Here is a 17,631-nt window from a genome sequence, read left to right as displayed (position 1 = left end):
GGAGCAATAAAATCCCTTTATCTCTCATAGTAAATGTCCACCTACTAATCCCAGGCACAATCACCTCTGGACAGGAATCCTCTTGTGCGGGAAAAAAAAAAAATGGCCTGTTAATTTGAATAGTACCTTCCTTTTGTTGCCTTTCTGTCACCCATGCAGGCAGGATTCTGGAGCCTTCAGCACCAAGAATGAGACACGGTGGATGAGAAAAACAAATGATTCCACAAGAAGACTCCCTATTTATTTCTCCTGGTGTTCAAAGCTGCACAGTTTCCTCACAGAATGAATGGCCTTCACATAGCCACAGCTTTTCTTTTCAGATTATTTTAAGGCCAGTTTCAGAGATGAGGTATGTGTGTGTGTGTGGGGGGGGGGGGGGGGGGGGCGGGGAGATAGCTGTTGGAATACCATAGAAAGAAAAAAATAAAATGGAAAGCACTGTAAGGACAAAATGTTCCAATTAGCTATCATTACTGGTCTAGAAATATGAACTTCAAGAGGGGGTGCTGGAGAGAGGAAGAAGCAGCATTGTGGGGTTTTGTTTTGTTTTATATTTTGGCCACAAGTATCATGGAAAATAGTATGACAAAAAAAAAAAAAAAAAAAAAAAAAAAAAAAAGATATAAACAAATGCAATCTTCTTCCTGCCAGCTGCCATAAGTACTGAACACCCCTACACTCCAGACTCTGCCCGGAGCTCAAAATCAGGGACTCAGCCTGGTATTTTGGCATCCTGGGTGAGTGCCAACACCATCAGAGTAAGGAATATTCTTTATAGACTTTGTTATCCTGGGCCTGAAGAGACAAATGTGCCTTACAAGACTGCCATGACTAATAAATTCTGGCATAAGAGTTTTGCAGAGCTGAAGTATTTGTTTCTGTGCTAGTGCCTCTTTTTATCTATATCATACTGACATCTGGTGGGAATGGACATGAATCGACCTGTTTGAGAGGCTTGGACTCTTCCTGCTTTAGTGTAATGGAAAACAAGAATATATCCTGAAATGTGACCAGAAAGTGAAAATTGTTCAAAAGTGAAAATTATTCCCAGTTAGACTTCTCTTTAACAACCAAAGGACTTTTAAATGTAGCTTATTTGGAGAAATTAATGAAAAATTCGTTATCCATTTCCTAATTGTATGTTTCTTTTTTTTTTTTTTTTTCTCTGATAAAATAGGCATAGCTAAAATGAATGTACATAAGTGACACACGATGCGTGGTTATTACTCAAATAATTTTTTTTCATTACGGTTACTACTTTTTATAAGGAATCAATGCCAAAACAAACAATTTTCCACATAGAAGTTGATGCTCCCATCCTTTCGAAATCTACGTCTGGAAATAAACAGCTTGTTGGTTTGTTCATATATGTAAAGACAAATAAATTTCTGTACAGATAAACAGTGCTCTTCTTTCAGATAGCGTGCAAAAATAGAACCACAAAAATTCACAGTACTTTTAAGTGTTCTCTTCTGAAAGAGAAAGCATTCAAGTCACAAGGGTAAGATTATACTGCAGACATCTGAGCTCTTCATCAGCTGCACTGGTTATCTCATTTACATGTCTCAGAACAATGTTGTTCAATGTGAAACATAAGCAGTGGTCAGGAAGACCAGAACTTAGAGAAGTCAATGTTCCAAGGGAGAAGAGAGCTTTTTACATTTGTGGAGCAAATTCCTGTGCAGGAATGTACTAATGCCAGGATACAGTCCTCTTAATACACAACATTACAACAACTATTCTGAACTAAAAGTCCTTGTATTTAAGGTATTTGACAGTAGGAAGTCCACTTTCAGCATCACAGACATTTCACCTGGTAAAGTGAATTGCCAACAGCAGACCACAACAGATATATCCGGTTCTTCCGTTGATCCGACACCAGTGCTAGGCTGGCACTTTTATGCGTGAGACAATCTAAATGGTTCATCTTCTTGTCTCTTGCTACAACTGCATTTTCATGAGGTTCTGTACTAACACATTAACACCTCATGGGGATAAACAAAATATTTCTTCACATGTAACAGCATATAACAAAATACTAGCTGTAAATATTCCAGGTAGTACAAAAATGAAATCTTGCTTCATACGCACAACATTATTATCATCAAAGGAAAAGTACTGCTCTAAGTAGTTTCATGATTTGAATGAGACACTGAAATGAGAGACTTGATACATCAGCATGCAAGGAGTCTATATTTCCTACACCATTATTCACTGAGATTGCTTTAAAATGCAAAGTCCTTTATAACCTTCATCGTTTGTCATTTCACTGACTACAACAGCTACCTTTCACTTTATTCTCAGACGTGGTTCACTCAGTAATACAAATATCTGTAAACTGTGCAACACACACGACTAGTAACCCCTTGAGATTTCACCAGCATACTTGTCAGAAGCATGCAAAGACTGTCAGACTCAGAGACCCTCTCTCATAGATCACAGAGTTATCCCTGAACACTTTCAAACCCAGTCCTCAGCATCTTACAGCTGCCCTAGCCATACAATTTATGATCATTCTTAACACAGACCCTCCTCAACTGAAATGCTTTGTGAGCTGTGCAAGTAGTTAATAATTTATTAATTTCTCCTCCTGGTCAAGAATGAAGTTGCACATTTTGCAAAACAACATTTCTTTCTGTCCCAAGCTGTTCTCTAGAAGTAGTTAATAAAATTGTTCAAGGCTGAAGCTAAAGATAACACTCTCATTTAATTTATTTTTTAGTGGTAATGGCTCTTCAAAGTAATGTTATGTCTTTATGTGCTGGCCCCAAACAGATCTCTGAATATTACCCTTTCAACTTTAAGAAAGACCTGGTGACATCTGCTTACTCACAGAAGATAATTTATAAGGCTAAGCAAGCATGTGATCTGGGCTGTCATGAACCACCATCAACCAAATGATTATCTCCCTGGATCAGTAGTCCCTCTGGTCAGATGGCTGCACTGCCCCAGGTGATTAGAGGTTACACCAGGACTCCTTTCCTGTAGCTTTAAGAAAATCAGCCCACCAGCCTATATTTCTTTCTCTGTAATAGTTACTGCCATCCATTCATTACTTAAGTAACCCACTTGGACTTCTCTCAGTACATTTTTTGACTTATGTAAGAGCGCAGCCAACAGTGTATTTTAAATATACTAAACATACCTTAGCTTTTATACATGCAGAAGCCCTTTCTGCTAAGAAAGGCTAAGGCTTAGGCCAGCACAAGTGTATTGGGCATATATGGTAAGGTTTTGGTAGTCTGGGGAGGTCTGCAGGGGTGGCCTCTGTGAGAAGAGTCATGGGGCTGCCCCATGCTGGACACAGCCAGTTCTGGGCATCTCCAAAATGGACCCCCTGCGGGGCACAGCTGAGTCCCTCCGCAACACTGGTGGCACCTGTGTGATAACATATCTAAGAAAGTGTAAAAAGAAACACTGCACAAGAGCTGTGAATGAGGGAAACAACCCTGCAGACACCAAGGTCAGTGAAGAAGGAGAGGGAGGAGGCGCTCCAGGCACCAGAGCAGATTCCCCGATAGCCCATGGAGAAGACCATGGTGAAACAGGCTGTCCCTCGCAGCCCATGAAGGACCATGTCAGAGCAGATATCCATGCTGCATCCCATGGAGAGGAGCCCACACCAGAACAGAAGTTCTTGTGGGAACTGCCACCTGTGCTGGAGCAATTTGCTCTTGATGGATGCACCCTGTGGTACAGACCCATATTGCAGCAGTCCTTGAGGAACTGCAGTTTGTGGGAACCCCACATAGGAACTTTTTGTGAAGGACAGCATACTGTGGGAGGGATCCCATGCTGGAGCAGGGGAAAAGTGTGAGGAGAAATGTGACGACGTGTTATGAACAGACCACAGGCCCCATTCCCATCCCCACTAAATTACTCAGGGCCTGGAGGAGGTAGAAGCGTCAAGATGTCATGACTGACATTTAGCCCGGGAAGAAAGAGCGAGGTGGAGAAGGTGTTTTCAGTTTGTTTGGGGTTTTTGTTTGTTTGCTTTTCTCACTATCCTACTCTATTTTTAATTGGCAGTAAATTAATATTCCCAGGGTCAAGTTTGTTTTGTCTGTGAAGGTAACTGGTGAAAGGTCTTCCTGTACTCATCTCAAACCATGAGCTTTTTCATCTTATTTTCTTCCCCTGCCTTGCTGAGGATGGGGAATGAGAGAGCGACATGGTGGGCACCTGGCAGACAGCAGAGGTTAACCCACAACAACTTGCAAAACAAAATATTATTTATAAAGTTACTTTGATGCATTACTGCAGAAATCCTTGGGATGTAGAAAGACTAGACTTTATTATATGCTGTCCTCTCTAACTTGCAAGAGGTCAGTAATTTCAGACAAGGGATCTCAAATATTTCTATAGGGGGCTAATCTCAAGTCACTTCTGAGACTAGTTTTAAATGACTTAAACAATTCTGTTTTTTCCCTTGAAGTCTTTCAAAGAAAGGCTTCCCTGTTCTCTCTCCTACACTTCTGTCTTCATTTCATACTGTTATATCTAATTACACAACAATTCTTCTCCTAGCCTGATATTTATATTGTTTAAAAACACGTTAGAAGTATTTTTAGCCAAGACAGTTAACATAATACAAAGCCACGTTTCTCTGATAAACTCAGAAGAAATGCAGCATAAAACTTCACTTCCCGTGACTTTAGGCATGAGATAAAAGTCCATGGGAGAAAAAACAAGGCTGAATAAAGAAACAGTGCACCAGCTCAATGAAATCAGGGGATAAGACTCCAGCTGTCATGCTCTTTGGAATGCTGTCCTATGGCCCAAGTAAGAAACAGATATCAATCTCATTTCTTGTGCCCTCTGCTTTTTTTTTTTTTTTTTTCCTTCTTCTTCTGGAGGGCACTTTGTTCAGCACTTAGAATGATAGAAAGATTCAGATTACTTGGGACTTCTGATCCGACCTCCACTTCAGAGCGTGGCCAACTTCACAGTTAGATAGCATTGCTCCAGGCCTCATTCAGGAGAGTTTTGAAAATCTTCATGGACAGAAGTAGCACTTGATTCAGTGCTGAATGAAACACACTCGATCATGGGATACTCCTTCCCAATTACATTATTTCTTTCATGGCTGAAGAATCATGAGATCAGTGGTGAGTCTGCATGTAATTTATTGATCAAACAACACACACCGTGCTTCAAGTATGACATTTGTAGTAGAAACTATCCAGTTTGACCAGTGGTCAGCTTATTCTTAGTTTGTCCCTTTCAGTTTAGAGAAACTTGCGAAATTCCAAGTAAACAAACCACAAAACATCCCTCCAAAGCCTTATTTTGGAGTCCCTCAACAGTCAACAGGTGGCAATTCCTTCAAACTCTCCCTGACTACCTGGATCATTCATCCAGTCTAACAGTTTCAAGACAGCTTTACAGAAGAGAGATTAAAATAAAAAATTTTGTCTGTGAAGGATGACAGTCATTTTTAATACCGTCGTTCCCTTTCCTGGTTGCCTGCAGATCTCAGCAGTCCCCTAGATTACAACCCCTAGATGACATAAATATTTTAACAAAAACAGAACGCTTTGCCTTTCCAAATATTCAGTACCTATATCACCAGAATATTAAACAGTAAGCAGAGAGACAGCAGTGACACTTGGCCTAAGGCTGGCACAGCCAACTGATATTTAAGAATGCCTTTTTGAATTCTGAAGCACTCTTATGCTCTTTTCTGTTCATGTACCCCTGCTTTGAAGTTCATAAACATTCCAATGAATAGCTTTTTGATTCATGTGAATGCTTGAAAAATATCTATTCTCTCCAAAATGCCTGCACATAATCAAGTTTTTCAATGCAGTGGCACAAATATTTACTATTCAGCATTCTACTTAAAAAATCTGTGCTTCAGTCTAGGAAAATCTATGTAGCCATGCAACCACACATATATCACAGAGGGTAAACAGTCAAACTGAATAGATTGCACATGTAAATTGAAAATTGTTCATCTATATAAGCCACTGATTTGCAGAATTCAGAAACAGTTTATAAACAGTTCCTGAATGGAGAAAAAAAAAAAAAAAAAACACACCACCAACAACAAACTATATTCCACCTGAATAATTAGTTAGTTCCTTAACATTTCTGAGTTTTAATAATAAAAAATAATTGATATTTTCACTTCTTGAACCATTACTCCATATTCACTTCTTGAACCATTACTCCATAATAGCTTTTGTTTAAAGGCATGAAAACTATGAGATATTTAAGGGCATTTTTATGCTTTGTTTTGTTTTTCATTTGTATTGATGATGATAAAAAATGTGAGTCTGTTTAATTTTTCACATGCAGATGTGATAGTTTGGTACTTCAAATCATCACAGCATTGCCTTGGAGAAAATACCCCACTCCACTAATTGCCTCACATAGGACCTGCTGGATATTTATTTAGTTTCAAAAGTTTTAATTATTAAAGAGATTGAAGTGTTTAGCAATCTTCACAAAATAGTATTACTTAAAATGTTGTGACTCAAGGTCCAGCATTTACCAAAATTACTACACTTCAGATAGTTCCAAGCAAAAAATGAAATCCATAGTGCACCTCACTGTTAGTATAGTTGACCGGAAGTACTGTGACTGAAAGTACTCTTTGTGAGATTAATTCTGCATATTAAACTTATGCTTTGAAACACTGGGTATATCCCCAGCTATATTTTTAGCCTGGATACAAACCTTACCTTTTGATGTTGTGGAAGGTCAGAAATAGCACAAGGCAACATGAAGCTTTATACAAAGCTCATTTTCCACCAGGAAAAGCTAACACAATGGCCTTTTGTTGGCATTTCTCCCGATTCCTGCTGGAGGAGGGTACATTGAGATAATGCTGGCAGGTGGATGCAAAGCAGGTAACTATAACTTCCCCAAAACTGTTTGGACTTATTCCAGGCGTTGAGTCGATGTTTGCCAAGCTCTGAGCTCAGAAAGTGCATGGTCTGGTGTGGCTTCCCCAGTGTGTCCTCAGCTCAGTCATTCCTACACTAAGAGGAAATGAGCCCTTCATCTCTGTTGCCTGCAACAGGTTACTATTACACAAAGCATCTGTGGTTTGACTTGTTTGTTATGAATTCACTGCCTTCCTTTCTCATAAAGAAACCTCTTGATCTTTGAAGTGGGAAAGAGTTTTTTTAAATAAAAGGCTGGTTTCTTTGAATCTAAATTTTTTACCAAGTTACATAAGCTGTAACATAACTGTTTAAAGTTCCCATTATTCAAAAGCATGCCTTTGTCTTGCAGTTATGGTCCACCTTCATCAAATTCTTCAGATCTCTCAGATAATTTGATTATCTCTTAGTTAAAATGACAGAAGAGTACCCCAGTTTATTCTTGTTCAGATCACTACCTATTACTAGAACTATAAAAAAGGAGGATATAAGTCACACACAGTTATATTGCTCTCATCCTGGTGGGAACACAAAAGCCCTTAATAGAGCAAATGTTCTGGAGATGAAGGAGTCCAACACTCTCACGTTACTTTTGATCAGCTCCCTCCAAAGTACTCTGAGGACGACATTGTGTCACAGCTTAACAAATTACTATGCATCAGCTGAGCTACGGTCATTATCAGTATTAACATGCTCTGAAACCATACAACACCTCAAGGAAAGTATTTAAAACAGATGCACATTCTTCTGAGTTTTCTACAATTGCAGAGCATGACTGTTTCATCAAAATGAAGCTTAACTAAGAAATTTTCAACAAACATTTTCAGACAGAAGATGCTGCACCTCAGCTAAGACATAATTTTGAGTAATATGAACAGGGCTGATCTACTGCAATGCAAGACTTTATTTTTCTTAAATCAGTATCAGCAGTTTACAGTAAAAACCCTCTGAGAACATCCCAACAGTGTATGCACATACAGTGTGTACTTCAGTGTACACACACAGAGACACAATGCAAAAGTAGCAATGTATTCAATGCTTAATTTTTTCCTTAGTCTTCAGAGTTAAAGGCTTGTCTAATTCTGCTGTCCTTATCACAGAGTTTGAGAAGGAGAAGTGTAGCCAGCCATGCAAGAGTAACTTGTTACAGATTTTTGGTGTTTTTACTTGGATGGGCAGTTGAGCTCCACCTCAGCCACTCTCACTCCCCCTCCTCAAAGGGAAAGGGGGAGAAAATACAATGCAAAAGGCTCAAGGGTTAAGATAAGGACCAGTAGATCACTCAACAATTATTGTGATGGGCAAAACAAACTCAGAATAGGGAGATAATAAATTTATTGCCTATTACTAACAGGCTAGAAAAGTAAGAAACAAAGGAAAGAAACCAAAACACCTTCCCTAAAACCACCCTCTTCAACTGCCTCCCCCCGAGCAGTGCAGAGGAACGAGGAATGGGGGTGTCCCCTGATACTTCGTCTCCACCGCTCCCTCACAGTCCTTCCCTGCCCCTGCTCCCTGTGGGGTCCCTCCCTCGGGATGCCGTCCTTCCCGAACTGAGCCTGGGGGGGCTGCCCACAGGCAGCAGCTCTTCAAGCACTGCTCCCACACGGCTCCGTCCCACGGGGTCCATCCCCCAGGAGCAAACTGCTCCAGCACCAGTCCCCCACGGGTGGGCGGCAGCTCCCTCCAGCTCCTGCCCTCCTGCTGCACTGACCTTGGCATCTGCAAGGCTGTTTCTCATTGCTTTCTCTCCCAGCTGCTGCTGAGCAGCAGCTTCCCCCCCCCCCCCCCCCGCTTTCTTAAATATGCTCTCACAGAGGCACAAACATTGCTTATTGGCTCAGCTCTGGCCAGCGGTGGGGCCCTTACCTAACACGGGGCAGCTTCTGGGTTCTTCTTACAGAAACCACCACCATGAGCCCCCGCTACCAAAACCTTGCCATGTAAACCCACTACAAGACTATACAGAAAAACTAACCCAGATCAGCAAGATTTGCCCAAGGGTGCTGCAAGTGCGGGCTGATGTGATAGCAGGGCCCCCACCTACCATCTGTACAAAATCTTGACAATCAGGGAAGGTGACCTGACTACAGAGAAAAGATTGTCATAAGGCCAGTCTCAAGAAGAGAAAGCAGCAAGGCCCAAGGCACTACAGGCCCATTAGCTTCACCTCAGCTCAGGAAGAGACACAAAAACCGCCACCTGAAATCCATTCCTAAGCACATGAAGGACAAAAAGGTACAAAGGGACACTGAGCAATTTCACAGACCTATCACCCTGCCTGACCAACCCCACTGCCCTCTATAAAATGACTTGCTACGGGGATGGGCAGAGAGCAGGGGCTATAGCACACCTTCACTTCAGTCAGGCTTTTGACACCATCTTCCACAGCATTCCTATTTTTGTAGAGCTGGACAAACAGACCGTTGGGCTATGCCACTGTACCCAAAAGAGCAAAGATCAATGACAGTGTAAGGCAGAGTGCCCCAGGGGTCATCAGTGGAGGGAAAATTGTTCAACATCTCCACCAAGAACTCACCTGAGGGACAGACTGCACTCTCAGGCACTGCATTAAGGAGCATAGCTGGCATGCTGAATGGCACAGCTTAAATCCAAGGCAACCCTGAAGAAGTGGAAGATTGGGCCAACAGGAACCTCATGCCATTCAATAAGGAGAAGGACAAAGTTTTGCAGCTCAGGTGAAACAACCCCATGTATCACCATAAGCTGGGAAGCAACTGTCAGTTGCTTCCAAGGGACTCTTCAGTTGTTTCCAAAGGACTTCAGGTGATGGTGGACACCAGGCCGAAGAAAAGCCAGCAGTGCACTCGCACTGTGCATACAGTAAACTACAACAGGCTCAAGCAAGTTTGTTATCCTTGTCTGGTCAGCACTGGTGAGAGCACACCTGGAATACTGTGGCCAGCTGTGGGAACCCAGTTCAATGGGGACAGAGAGAAACAGGAGAGGGACTGTCAGAGGGCCACCAAATAGGTCAGGGACCTCAAGCTCTGGACCTGTGAGGAGAGGTTGCAGGGATCTTGGCCTGTTTTGTAAACAAGTTTGAAAGGAGAATTCATAGCAACTTACACTGATTTGAAAGACAGTTACAAATGTAACACACACAAAAAAAAAACCCTTCTCCATAGAGTCAGGAAATAACAGAAGAGGTAACATTTAAATGTTACGTTTTGTGAAGTTCAGGTTGAACATATAAGACAGCACAGCACACTGTGAAAACACACTGCTCAGAGAGATCATGGATTCTCCATCCTCAGAGGTTTACAGAAGGACCTGGCTGGAGAGAACCCCAATTGATCTGACCTAGTGTCAGGAATAATCTGATTTTAAGTAGGAAGCTGTTCTCCATGACCTCCAGTGGTCCCATCCAGCCAGATATTTCTATGACTGTATGATATTAAAATGATTGTGTCCCTATGTACATAGGAATGCTCATTCAGATATATTTCAGCAGAGCAAAAATGTCAGGGGACAGGAGGAGAGAAGACAAAGGGACCCAGCCATGGACAGAATGCCACTTTGTGACTTTTGCCCAGAGAGGTATGCAGGCACCCTGAAGCAAACATTGCCTTGCTTTTGCAGTTAGGTGGGAAGCATGTGCAAGCCTCTTCCCTTCTGTCCCCTAATCTCAGACTAACCTGACTAGACTAGCTGCCAATTCTTATGATGTGTTAATAATACAGTCCAGCAGCAAGTCTGCCTGAATACTCTTTTGGGATATGGAAGAAACTACAAAGAGGTTTTTCTCCTGAAGAACATTTCCTTCTGGAGATATTTTGTGAGTGTAAACTATATGACACTGCAGTACAGGAGACAGAAAAGGCCCAAGAGTTGTGTCCAGCATGTATACATCTTTCAAGGGACCACAGGACAGATGTTCTCCAGACCAGCAAACCCACCCGGCTCGGTGTATCAAGACACACACATACTGGCCGAGGTCCAAAAGCACTATAGCTGTGTTCTACAATTTGACATTCAAACTAAAGAATTCCCTTACATGGGCTAAACTACTTCTGCAATTAGATAGTCTCCTGAGGTGTCATAGAAGCAGCAGTAAATTAGCTGCCAGAGCCCCTGAACTAGGCCCACTGTTTAAACAACATATTGAAAGTGGCCTCAGGCTAGTCTCGCCTTCAAGGCTAATGAGCATCATGATACCCTCGTGAGAAATCTCCTGACCAATCCTCATTACTTGACTCATTTATCTGCATTTTCCTCCTCGCAGCAAAAAGTGCAGGATTCTTCAGGCTCCCCTTACATTAAACATATCCTGTCCCTTTCTAAGAAGCTTTGTCATTATTTTCCCTTGTTCTATGCTGGTTCTTATAAGCCAAACAGGAGATCAAATGCTTGGTCTAAATCCCCACAGCTGTGCATCACTGAACTGCACAGTGGAGCCAGCCATTCTTTCAGGTCTCTAAAGAGCTAGCATGCCATATTGCAGGTCTCCAAGCTTGACATCTCTGAACTGCAGGCATAAGCCCACTCAGGACTTACAGCTAAGCATACTTTAAGAGATCTTTATCCTCTCAGGCATGCAAGCACATGAAACAGTTTTTCAGAACTCTCTTCCAGTTTCCTCAGTTTGCACACAACTCTGCCTCTCCCCTAGTAATCGTATCATGTAAACTCAGCTCCTTCAGTGTTTTTTGTATGGAAATGCTCTTCTCCCCCACTGTTCCTCCTATTACAAAGGCCTACCAAAAGAAGCGATCCTTCTACATCTCCTCATCTCTGATAGGAAAGGGAACTATTTCCACATGTTAAAACTGTGAATATGACGGCAAATAACAAATCACCTGTCCTCCAAATCATGAACATGGATTTAAAAGTCCTAACATAATTAAAAAATAAAAAGTCTTCATATAGCAACCACATTCTGGTCTATGAACCTTTCAGACATATTCACATCACATGTTGTTTCCTCTAGAAATGTAAGGGTAGAAGCAAGCTTTTTTTTATTATTTTTATTTTTTTTTATTTTTATTTTTTTAATGAAAGAAGAGACTTAGACCTAAAGTACCTGTCTGCAGGATCTAGGTGCTAGAGACACACAATAAATAACAAAAGGCTCAAGATAAAATCAGGACCCTAAACAGTATGGTGTATACCCAAACCAGATGTATTTTACTTTGACCTTCACAGTTGGATTCTGCCTCTAGGCTTCCAGCATAGCACCCGTTTAGCCTTTTTCTTGCTCCGTGTGCTTCAGATAGGACGTAAAAAGTCAAGAAAATTTCTGCAGCCCAAAATGTTGCATTTAGCTGGGCCTTGTACATCCTTCAAGGTTTTCCTCTCTCTCTCCTTCCACTGTTGGATTGCACTTCCACTGCAGTATTTTTTCAGGCACTACAGAAGATACTTGTGAGTTCTTTTATCTTTGGTCCCTTTCAAAAGGGGTCTCCTGATATTTTTGTCTTTCTGGGAAATATAATCCTGAAATTATTCTTTTTCTACTTATAATCAGGGTAATGATGAACCTGGAAATAAAAGGCCTATACATTTATTAATGGTTTCTAGTATGACTCTTGGAGGAGGATTATATAAACAACAACAACGCACAAACATCATGCAAGCTCAATACTGTCCAGGGCTGTATAGTTACTAAAGAAAACAAGCATTGAGGAAATATGAGAGACAGTATGCTGGGGATTAAGTAGTAGAACATAGAAATTCCTTTTGAAAAGAGATTTAAATTGTGGAAACAAATGAGAAGTGAAAGGAGTAATGAAAAAATTCCAAAGGACAAAATGAGAAAAGCATGATGTAGAAATGTTAAGGAATGAGAAAACTCTGCTAAAATGAAACATTTGAATTGGCAGGTGGTAAGGGAGCTGAGAAGAATAAACAGAACAACCATAATAAGAGGGTAAGAATATTAGACTAACAATAGATAGTATTAATACAAGATAGGAACAATGAGGAATAGCAAAAAGTGAAAAATCAGTCTGATCTGCATAAGATTTAAGAGACTGCAAAGAGTATGTAGTGAACTGAAAAAATAGGCATAGATAATATGGTTGATGTTGAGGTACAAAACAAGAGAAACATGGAGGAGCTTATCCACTGAACCAAAATGAAGAATCTTGGTGACTGTACTTAAAAATATACATGCCTGTTTTGACAGTGTGGGAGAGAAGGGTCTAGGGCAGAGCACCACTTGTTTTTAAAAAGGTATTTTCTTGGCAATAACAACCAAAATGACACAAATGTTGCTACTGAGAAAAGAAAGATGAATAGTGAGAATCAGAGGGGAAGAAATGAATTTCTGTTTTTGTTATCTTTAAAACAGTTGTATCTCTCCAAGAGGAAGATAAGGGAGGTAGAAACAGAATTATTGATGAGAATGTGAGCAGACAAGAAAGAAGAAACTTACCTAGGTGCTATGAGCATTCCAATATCACTGGCCAGGAGCAAAAGTGCTGCTGATAGGGTAAATGTAAAGATAACATACAGTCTGGAAACAATACCCTGGACAACCTTCTAAGAGAAGCACCTCAAAACAGTCAAAAACTCAAGAAAATTCAGTCAGTGAGGTTGGAAGAAAGATGAGCTAAAACCCCAGTACCACAATAATGAAGAAGAAGGAAATTATCCAGTGTTAAACACAGCTCAGAAGAGTTGATTCCTGTGTAAGGCAAGAATGTGTGGTAGTAGAATGACACAGAGCAGGAGTGTTAAAGAGCTTCAAGGGCTCGTTCCTTAATGCTTAAGGACTATCATTAAGGTTACATTTTTCACCTGTGAAATCTCTTTCTAACTTAGTGCATTCCTAGCTTGGTGATTTACACTGATTTGTGTCTGGGGTTTCTCTTCCCAGAGGGGCAAAGCAGTCATACGACAGGGGGAAGGAGCAACATCTAAAGTGCATAGAATACCACCACCACTTATCTCTGCTACAAGTATACCATCACTGCCCACTCAAGAAAATGGGAATTTTAACCTTCAGCTGTAGCCCAGACAGCTCTAGGGGAGACTTTAAAAACAGCAAAATGAAAATGTTAAATGACTACAGCCAAAATAAGTCACAGGGCGATAACAAGAACAAGGACTAAAGACTCTTCTAGTCTGCTGTCCACAGAAAATAAGGAAAGAAAAGAAAGGTGCTTTAGAAAGTAATCTTCTTGCATTCTTGCATGTCTGGAAAAAAAAAATAAATAAATGCCAGCTTACATAGTAGGAAACCAAAAAAAATATAGAGAAAGGACAACCAGAAATAAGAGAAGGCACTGATAAATTCTCTGTGAGACTGAAAAATGAAAAGTGTAAGACAAAAACACTGATCAAATGAACTTCAGAGAGTTAAAGTAACTTGAGTTATATACTTGTACGTATCTTAGAAGAATAATCTCTGTAGTTGAAGGAAAACATGTGCTTTACATGTACCTTGATTAGTTTCAGCAGCAACTGTTTTTGCTGCAGTTTTAAACAAATAAGGCGTTGTTTATTTCTGTCTTAAAATGGCCTGTAGATCTACTGGAAAATGTTCAGCAATCACCAGTGCTAACTTCAGAAGAGGTTGCTCTTTAGTCATTACTGAATTCCAGTACAGCTCTACTTGCAAGAGTCAAAACTATACTGAAAAAACATTCCACTCCAATCCCACATTTTCACTGACTCAGGCCTCTCTAGGGGAAAAAAACAGACAGAATCATTTCATGTTCCTAAGTACAAAGGAAGCTTTATTTTTTTCCCCCATTAGGCTTGAGAATTATTCTTTGGACTACAGGGTTTGCAAAGACAGTGCATGCATACAGATAAACATGTGCATGTGTATACCAGAACTACTTTAAAAGAGCATGAAGAACACGAGGAACATGAAGTTGAGCCCTACATTAAAGTGAGAATTAAGACCGTCAGAATAGCTTTCTCTCATGCTTTCTCCCTGCTTATTAATTATTATTCAGCATCTTAATCACATTCAGCTGTGTTTTTTATTTGTTGTTGTTTGTTTGTTTTTTTGTGGGAGTTTATGGGGGAGAATATACAGCAGTCTGACTGTCCCCCAAATCTACATGTTTCTATAGCAAAGAGCAGAGACAACATTCCTCAGAACAGGTAATGGGGTTATTCAGCAAGCAAAGAACAGTACTGGTCTCCCTTTCTATTTCCTTTCATGCTGAAGGAGACCCTTCAGTACTGGTCTCCCCTTCCACTTCCCTTCTTCTCCCCTTCATGTTTTCCTCTTTGAAACAATGGTGTTGTCAGTTTAAAACATGCCTGTTGGCCTGCGTGAGCTGCATTTCCTCAACAGATTATCCCTGATCTCACCGCCCTTGGCAGCATTAGAGGGGTCACATTTTTACACGGATGAACTAGTTGAACAATTTCTTCAAAGTATGAAATAAAAACATTCTTTCCTTCAAAGCATCCGTGCATGCTTTCTTCTTTATTCTGTTTGTTCAGTTTTTCTTTTTAAGTCAATAAACACTTTATACCTTGTATTCATTGCAAGAAAAACAAATTATACTCCATTCCTAGTATCTGCAGTCTGTTTATGGCATCAGCTGCTGAAAATTAAGTATTTCACATGTCAAGGTTTAATTGCAATCCTTAAATGATGTTCTCCGCAGCAAAAGTTCTAACTGTATTTGGCAGGAATGGAGTAGGAAGTGACATCTCTGATTTTCTTTTGCCAAGCCTCAAAGAGTTGCTGTGTCCTCCTTTCTGGTTCCCTGGAGAGAGACAGTACAGTAAACACCAACTTCCTAGGTACTACATGTAGCAGCCACAGCCACATTTGCAAAGTCACCTAGCAGAAGGCATTCCTGCCAACTTTCTTACAAATCCAAGTGGTAATCATGAACTATATAATGCAGAGTTAGCTTATAGTTAATAGAGTGAACCTAAACCACATGATACGGCTCTCATTTGTTATACCCATAAAGGGTATAGGAGATGGATAGGGTACTGTGAACATAAGGTAACCTAAAACACACCCAGTCCCTTCGTACAGTCAAAATATGGAACTTCAGCCTTTCTGAAATATGAGACAGCCATTTTTCAATGTTTTTTTCTCTTTGAAACATGTATTCTCATACAAGTCCAATAAAGGAGATTACCTGCAACACTGAGTCAACTTTCATTTCATATTTTTTTGTTTCCTAGACAGACTAATAGGATTATCAGTACTATATCCCGAAATTCATATTCAAAAGCAATAGCAGCCAAACCTTTGCCATGGAGACCAGAGTACTGTGAAGGTGTTGGGTTTTTTTAGTATTTTTTTATGTGTGGTTCTTCAGAAGGCATTAAAATGCAGTCAATAAACTCATCCAGCAGAGAGAGACTATGAAGGAAAAAGCAATGACATGCCTGTAAGAATCCAGAAGGTCTACTTGATCTGATAAAAGAAAAAAGAGGAGGAAAAAAAAAAAGAAAAAAAAAGATTCCCTTATGGAAATTCTTAATTAGTTAACAAACTAATACATCTGAGGCATGTTGGATTTGTGCACTCATATTCTCATTCGTTAAGAAGAATTTGAAAATTACCACAGGCTCTTCAGCTCTGTGCTGATAGCCTGCTCCTGCTGCTCCCACATATGCACCCCTTCTTTGCCTCCAAGTCATGCTGCTGTGCATGTCCCTTTCTCTTTGCACTTTCAGAGCTCTCCTCTTCACAGAGGCTCCTGCCAAACCAAGCCCTGCTCCATATCACTGTGGAAGCTGTCTTGTCCTCTTGCATTCTCCTCAGAGGCGTATAGTCATTTCTAAGATCCCTGTTCCTGCATCCAGCAGTGCAGCACCAAAGAGCAGTAACTCCAAAGAAAGTCTTACTGAGCCCCAGGTGAGGACCAAACAGCGCTCCTGAGCCTGAAGATGAAGGCCAACAAAGAGATGGAACAAGTTCAGTGTAAAAGGAGTCTTTGGAAGAAATAAGCTGTTAGGCGGGTTGCTGCTGTGCACATGTAAATTGAGGTTTGGGGGGGATAATAACTAGACAAGGCTCAGACTTTTTTTTTTTTTTTCTAGTACCTAGGCATTCCAGATCTGCTCCTCACAAAAATAAATAAATAAATAAATAAATAGATTCTCCCACTAGACTGTTTTTCTTTAAGCTGCAGAGCACAGTATTTTTCTCCAGTGCATTTCTCAGAAAGGCCAGAAACAAACTTGCACAAAACAGTATAAGTCTCTGGCAGACTTGCAGCCTGAAAAAGTTCACCCTCTAAGATTAGCACAGCGATAAGCTTCTCTAATTTGCTGGGCATTATCAACCAGAAGTCATGCAACCAGCTCCAAGTAATATGTATTTTTAATATGCATCATAAGCAGTAGTATAAACTATTACAGATAAAAGAAAAATTGAAGTAAAATGGCCAGATCTTGCCCTTATCAGCAACAAATCAGCCTGGTTTACCTCAATGGGCTCTAAATACAATAAATGAGGGAAGAATCACCTGAAGTTTTTTCAGCTGTTTTCAGACTTCTGCCTCTTGGCTGTCTGCCTGTGAGAGTTTTTGTCTCTGAAACAGCCTCCCTGATGCATTGTTTCCTGAAAACAAAGAATACAAAAAGGCAAGCATAATTATTCTCATTGTTGGGTACTTGAAACAAACGGCAGGAGACATAAATTATGAGAAGACCTATAAGCCTGTATCTGATGAGGAATAATGAATTTTTGTAAAGACGGAGAAAAATTGAAGTGCAAAGGCACGTAACAATTTTACACATTAATAATGTAATCACACTTTCTAAGATCATGGATTTTTTTTTTTTT

General features: G+C 40.4%; 2 long non-coding RNA genes across 2 annotated transcripts in view; both read right to left on the bottom strand.

Moving 5' to 3' along the window:
• Window positions 1-13,605, bottom strand: part of LOC311432976 — a 45,019-nt gene extending 31,414 nt beyond the window's left edge. Inside the window, exon 1 of the long non-coding RNA XR_014690458.1 lies at window positions 13,288-13,605. This is a non-coding gene — a long non-coding RNA (uncharacterized lncRNA). The remainder of the gene's footprint in view (window positions 1-13,287) is intronic.
• On the bottom strand, window positions 1,221-8,661 carry LOC311432978. The gene is made up of 3 exons (XR_014690459.1): window positions 8,605-8,661; window positions 6,687-6,803; window positions 1,221-1,965 (listed from the first exon to the last, which is right to left on the bottom strand). It is a non-coding gene; the product is annotated as an uncharacterized lncRNA (long non-coding RNA).
• Window positions 13,606-17,631: the final 4,026 nt, after the last annotated feature.

This window comes from Aythya ferina, assembly GCF_964211825.1.
Source record: "Aythya ferina genome assembly, chromosome: 1".
NCBI lineage: Eukaryota > Metazoa > Chordata > Aves > Anseriformes > Anatidae > Aythya > Aythya ferina.
The sequence above is the reverse complement of the archived record's forward strand: the minus strand, read 5'-3'. Positions and strand labels throughout refer to the sequence as shown.